The following is a 7,401-nucleotide window of genomic DNA, read 5'->3' as shown; positions in this document are numbered from 1 at the left end:
ATAGCCCTGGCTGTCCTCGACCTCACTTTGTAGATCAGGCTGGCCTCGAACTCAAAAATCTGCCTGCCTCTGCCTCCCGAGGGCTGGGATTAAAGGTGTGCTCTTGTGATGAAACACCAGGATCAAAACAACTTTCGGAGGAAAGGGTTTATTCGGCTTACACTTCCACATCACAATTCATCGTTAAAGGAAGTCAGGACTAAAGTAAAGTAGGGCAAGGACCTGGAGGCAGGAGCTGATGCAGAGGCCACAGAGGGATGCCGCTTACTGGCTTGCTCCTCATGGTTTACTCAGTGTACTTTCTTATAGAATCCAGGACCACTCACAATGGACTGGGCCCTTCTTCATAAATCACCAATTAATAAAATTGCCCTACAGGCTTGCCTACAGCTAGATTAGCTGAGTATTCCTCCTCTCTGATGATTCCAGCTTGTGTCAAGTTGACACAAAACTAACCAGTGCATACATTCATGCAGGCAACACACACATACACACACACACACTTGAAATAAACAAAAAAATAGCTTTATTGAGGACAATTTGCAATTCTACAACCATAACTTTTATGTGTTCACATATGTGACATTGTTTTTTAAGTGAGGATAATTCACATATCGCTTATGTAACATTAAATATAAGTTAAAAATATTAGAGCATAAATGTTGAACACACAAAGTGTATTAGCCTACATCTTAAGCCATGTAGGGAAAATGCTGCAGAAATAACATTCAGTCAGTCAGTTAGCAAATTTTACTATTGATTGACTGTATATCAGAGTCCACCCCAGGCATGATATGTGCCCATATTATCTGCAGTAATTAAGCATACGATGATGCTAGCTGTGAGTGAATAGTCCCTATCACCCATACTATTAAGGCATAAGGACAACGGAAAGGCTTGTCTAATCTAGTAAGGTTTCTTTGATGAAGTAGTTTACTGAGTCCCATTTCCCTTTCTTATTACCTCAGGGAAAATGACATACAAAAGGGGATTGTCAAAGCCAAGGGTTTTCTCAGGGAAGCTCCTCATGGTGGTTTGACTAAAAATGACCACCATAGACCTATAGGGAGTGGCACTATTAGTAGGTGTAGCCTTGTTGAAGTGGGTGTGTCATTAGGAGGTAGACTTTGAGGTCTCAGAAGCTCAAAACCAGACCTAGTGGCTCATGGTTCCTCTGCCTGCTGCCTGCCAATCTGGATATAGAACTCTCAGCTACTTCTCCAGCACCAAGTTTCTGCCTGAATGCTTGCTCCCCTGTTTCCCACCACCATGATAATGGACTATATCGCTGTAACTATAATCTGGCCCCAACGAAATAGTTTCCTTTATAAGAGTTGCCATGGTTATGATGTCTCCTCACAGCCCATGACAGGATGGATGCCAGCTTGCTAGAAGTATACAGAGGTTCTGTAGGAAGGGTCTTCTCGTGCCTTGTGCATTCTAACCACACATTTCTACCACTGAGCTACATCTCCTGCCCCAGTGCTGTGTGTCTTACAGTAATTGATAAAACTGGCTAGCAGGTAGCTTCAAAGCTAAGGCTATCAAAAGGTCAACAGTAATTATTTGGCTTCAGGCATGGCTCAGTGATAGAATACTTTGCTAGCATGCTTAGGTCCTGGGTTCAATCCTCAGCACAACAAAATACCATCAGCATCAAACCCAGACCCAAACAACAAGACCCAGGTGGCAATGTCCATCAGTCCTCTCATCCTCCGAGAAAGACAACTAAAACCCCTATGACCACACCAGTCCAGGAATGTCTACAAGCTAGGCAAGCGTTCAGACCCTGAGCTGCACCCCCAGCTTTATCTTCCTGTTCTGAAGGAAAACAACAGAAGAAAGTTGAGGGAAGTTGGGCGTGGTGGCACACGCCTTTAATCCCAGCACTAGGGAGGCAGAGGCAGGCGAATTTCTGAGTTTGAGGCCAGCCTGGTCTACAGAATGAGTTCCAGGACAGCCAGGGACTACACAGAGAAACCCTGTCTCGAAAAAAAAAACCAAAAAAAAAAAAAAAAAAAANAAAGAAAGAAAGTTAGTTGAGGGAAATTCCTCCATCTTCTGTCCACATATCTATTCATATGCACTTGTTGTGGAGGATGGAGGAGGATTCTGTGCTAAAAAGCTACCCCATCGTCAAGTTTAGATCTTCCTCAGCTTTGTATTTTTCTCCTTGTGTATAACCTGATTCGTTTACTTTCCTCTCAAAATTTCCAATTCATAAACATTTTGGTGTTGGCTATAATCTTGTTCTTTATTATAGCACCGATCTATTTCATTTTAAGCCACACTTTCCCCATGAAATTAGGTTACTTGAACAGTAGTCTACTAATTGCAATTATAGTTTAGATATAGCATGTCCCGTCTTTCCAGACCTATATCAAAGCAGGTTGCATTTGCCTTTGATGTCCAAGTTAACAAAAGTAATGACAGACTCTTAGCTTGACCTCAATGGCCTCTAGCTGTTTCTGGGTGTTGCCAATAAGGTGTGTCATCCATATTCATTACCAGCTGTGGTAAGTGCATGGATGCACCGGGTCTTTCCTCTCTTGCTCTGGCTCCTCCATGGCTGCATCCTGCAGAGTCACTGAAAACCCCTCAGCACTGCTACTGCTCACTGTGAAAGCCACACTGCTAGAGCCAAGAACTCAGTCCCAGGACTGCCAAGTGTGCTGAGCTTGCCAGTCCTGGGGTTCTTAGAACAGAATGGGGTTTTATGTGCATGCTGTGGAAATGACCACTTCCCCCCAAGTTTGAGCTGGGATCTGAAGCAATGATGCTTTGAACTGGGTTTCTAAAAGGTTTCTTGCTGCTAGGTTCCCCCACATTCTAGTCCCATTTGGGAAATAGTTGGGTGACTATAGAGCCTGGGTAGAAATCCACATCCTCTTTCAAGCCTTTTCCTTTTGGTCCTTAGCCATCCTAGTTACAAAGTTTGGCTCCATTCTTTAATCACAATATTTCCCAACCACATTAACAGTTTCACACAGATAGCTCTGTGTCTGGAGCAGACGTGTTACAGGTGTCTACTACAGGAACAGGCTAAGATCATGCTTAACTGGCCAAAATAGATATTTATGTAGTTCTCAGTCACTCAAATGCACTAGCAATGCCTAAGTTAAAACAGATTGTGAGGAAGGATGCCCCACTCCAGTGTCGTCCTCTGAGGCTGAGTACATCATCATTCACAGAAACTGCACAGTGAGCACCTGTTGTTGGAACCCATCATGACTTCTTCCCCAGCCCCTGTGTCAAGCAGGGGTGGGTAGCTGAGGTTTCAGGACACACCTTTTGTGGTCTAGCAGTGCTCTTGCTGGTGTGAGGGTTTGCTCAAAACAGGGCTTCTGCTGTTTCCTTCTATGATGAGTGATGTAATTGAAGGGCTGGGGTGTGGTGGGGGCGGCTCACTATGTCTATCATCACCTCCTCTCACACTTATGTATCTTTCCTGCCAGAGATGTGGGGGAATTTTGTTTTTAAAAATTTAACAAAACATTCTCTTTAGAAGTTTAAATAAAATTGATTTTCAGTGAGTGTATAGTTAGGTGGAACAGTCTCACTAGATGACTTCAGCATGCAGGACACGTCTCGCCAGACCTCATCATCTTTGCTCTGGTCCATGGCACTGGTTCTCTCACTTCTGTGAATTGGAATCCAGGAGTTGCTTTCACTGGATTAGTCAGATTGTATGTCCTTGGGACACATTGAACTTGAACATAGCAACGTTTGCTATTTCTTTTGCTATATTTTTGCTATGAAATTGGTTTTCATTAACTAGCAAGAATTCTAAAGGTAACCTTACCTAGTTATAATGTTCAACTTCTCTGAATGGAAAACTGGGCTAAAAAGCTTTAAATCCTTCAAAAGCAATACAATCTTTAAAAAAAAATTTTTTTTACCCTGGTTATATTTACAACCACTACAGTTAAATATAGAAATACATTTTGTTGGAAACCACCAAACTGTCTTTCAAAGTGGCTACGCTGTTTTCACTCCCACCAGCCACCCACCACGCGTGACGTGACGTGATGGTTGCTGTCACTCAGCATCCCAACTGCTGCTAGGATTCTGAGTTTTACCCATTCTAATCATAGTGGTATCTCATTCTTGTTTTTATTTACTTTTCCTTTTTTTTTTTTTTTGTGGTTTTTCGAGACAGGGTTTCTCTGTGTAGCTCTGGCTGTCCTGGAACTCACTTTGTAGACCCTGATGGTTCTGATGGGAAACATCTTTTGTGTGCTTATTTGCATCTGAATGTCTCCTCTGGTGAGTTCCTGGGGTCTTAGGCCTGCTTTTCAAGCAGATCTTGATATCCTTTTAAATTTTTCTGTCTTTTTTTTTTCTTTCCCTTGGGGCGGGAGATTGACCTCAGGGCTTCCTGCCTGTTAGGGAAGCACTCTACCACTGAGCTACATCCCCAGCCTTTGCATTTTTCTTGCTCTACTTTAGGAATTTAAGTACAGAAACTTCTAAATAGAGGATATTTCTACTACATCAGGATTGGTAAGCACTGTTAGGTTACATTGTAGCAATTACAATTTAGAGTTTTCAGTTTGACATCGAATAATAGTAATAAAGAATTGTTTTCTGTAGGAAAAAAAATAAAGAAATGAAAAACTTGGGGGCTGGAGAGATGGCTCAGCGGTTAAGGGCACTGACTGCTCTTCCAAAGGTCCTGAGTTCAAATCCCAGCAACACATGGTGGCTCAAAACCATCTGTAATGAGATCTGACACCCTTTTCTGGATGACAGCTATAGTGTACTTACATATAATAAATAAATAAATAAGTCTAAAAAAAAAGAAAACTTCTGATTAATTTTACAACAGGCTTAACATCTAGCTAGGGCTGGTTGTATTGGATTGATGGTGCTTACGGTTTTAAAGCTCATGCTAGGTGATGGGAGCCAGCAGGGTATGGTGAGTAGGGATATGTATGTGCTTAGCTCAGTGTTGTAATTTAGCAGCTACATGACCATGGGCAGACTGTTCAGCCTTGTGGCTTTCAGGTTTTTAATCTGGAAAAATGGAAAGGATTACTTACTGTGGTGGACTGAATGGAGACCCCCAAATTTATCTTTTGGATTCCTAACTCCCAGCGTGGCCATATTTGCATGTGGTACTGTAAGGTTTAATGAGCCACTAAGAGAACAGCCTGACCCCTAGGCTTGGTAGACACTTATGAGAAGGATTCAGCAAGCTCTCCCTAAGGAGCACAAAGCATGGACCAGGTGAGCCCACAGGCAGCACGTGGACATCAGGTGCCCAACCCTTTCACCACCCTAGTTTTAGACTAAGAACTGTGAGCAAGCACAGTCTGTTGAGGAAACTATCTTAACACCAGCCTTGTAGAGTTGTTGCTCTGCAGTGTTAGATTTGTGCCCTAAAGGCTCACGTGTGGGAAAGTTCCCATCATGTGGAGAAACTCTGAAGGAGCACTCCAGGGCTAAGAAGTCATCTCATCGAAGGCATGGCCTTGAGGGGACTACTGAATATTTTCCTTCCTTTTTCCTCCCTCACTCCCTCCTCCTCTTCCTATTTCTCCTCGTTTCCCCCTTCTCCAGCCTCTCTCCACCATCTCCTGCCCACTATGAATGAATGGAATAGCTTGCTGTACCAGGCTCTCCCCACAATGACATTTTACTTTACTCAAGACCAAAAGCAACAGAGCCATCCATCCACAGACTAGCATACCTCTGCACACAGGGCCAAACAAACCCTCTTTGATTTAAAATGTATTTTCTCATATTTTGTCAAAGTGATGGAACTCTTTATTTCTATGTCATACACACACACACACACACCCATACATACACACACACACACACACACACAGACATACACAGAGACACACACATACACACATAGATATATACCACACATACACACACATATACATACACACACAGACACATACACACCATAGACACACACATACATACACAGAGACACACACATACACACATAGATATATACCACACATACACACACATATACATACACACAGACACATACACACATACACAAATACACACATACCACACATACATGCTACATACCATATACACACACATGCATACAGATATGCATACATACCACACATACTACATATGTACTACATATACACATACCACACACACACCACATACACAAGACACATACAGACACCACACACATACCACACATATGCACATACCACACATACATACTACACACCATATACACAAACATACACATCACACTCCACACACACTATATATGTATTACATATACACTTATCACATACATGCACCACACACACACACACACACACACACACACACACACACACACGCACACACACACACACACTGAGAATTTTATAGTCACATGGTGCCAGGACTAGGAAGTTTCTATAGAAGTGTTACCTGGCATTGTTAGCCTCAGAATTGTGGCCCTGTGATTACACCATATGATACACATTAACTGGACACACATTTGAGAAACTGATTGTAAACTAGTTACTTGGGGAGGCATTTTCACTTAAAGTCCAGCCAGTCAGACAAAAGCAAAACCTAATTCAGGGCCAACATCCCATGGCTTTTTCCCCTCGTCCATCACTTGTCAAATGTTTGCATTTATGTTAGCTTAAGAAAATACTTCCTCCTTTTTTTTCCCTAAGAAAAATCCAAATCAATAACATGTAAGTTGTAATCTGCCTTGAGGGAAAGACAGAACAGGAAATGTCTTTACAGATAAAGGAAGCCCATAAAACAGATGGTACTTGTAATCGTAGGAATTCCCAGTGTAAGTGGCAGGCAGTGAAGCTCCGATTTTAAAAGAGTAGATGCCAGGAAGTATAAATGTTGGTCTTTAAACAACTTTAATATATTGAACATTCAATTTCTCTTAATGTATTCCACTTACAGATACCTGGATCGTTTAATCTTCCAAGTGCTGGATGGTGCTCTGCAGAATTACTGAGGAGAAAAGGCAGCAATGGTTTTACTCAGCTGTGAATCCTTTGAACTCCAATACTAACCAGCCAGAGGAGAGACATGAACATTTGTGTAATAGTGGCAGGGGGGCTATGGGCCTAACCAATCACTCTGATAGGTCCATTCCACATGGAAATTCATGTCTTGCTCTATAAACTCAGTTAACTACCCATTATTCGGAAGGTCATAGGCCCTAAGTAAGAACTTACTAGTATTATTTAGCTAAATTGCCATAGCATCAAATTACTTGGTAAATAGTTATGCTTATAACTACAGAAAAATGCTACTGCCAGCCTTGATAAATTGATTTAATTAGTTAATCAAGAAAATGTCGCCGGGCGTGGTGGCGCACGCCTTTAATCCCAGCACTCGGGAGGCAGAGGCAGGCGGATTTCTGAGTTCGAGGCCAGCCTGGTCTACAAAGTG

This window comes from Mus caroli, chromosome 9 (assembly GCF_900094665.2).
Source record: "Mus caroli chromosome 9, CAROLI_EIJ_v1.1, whole genome shotgun sequence".
NCBI lineage: Eukaryota > Metazoa > Chordata > Mammalia > Rodentia > Muridae > Mus > Mus caroli.
The sequence above is the reverse complement of the archived record's forward strand: the minus strand, read 5'-3'. Positions refer to the sequence as shown.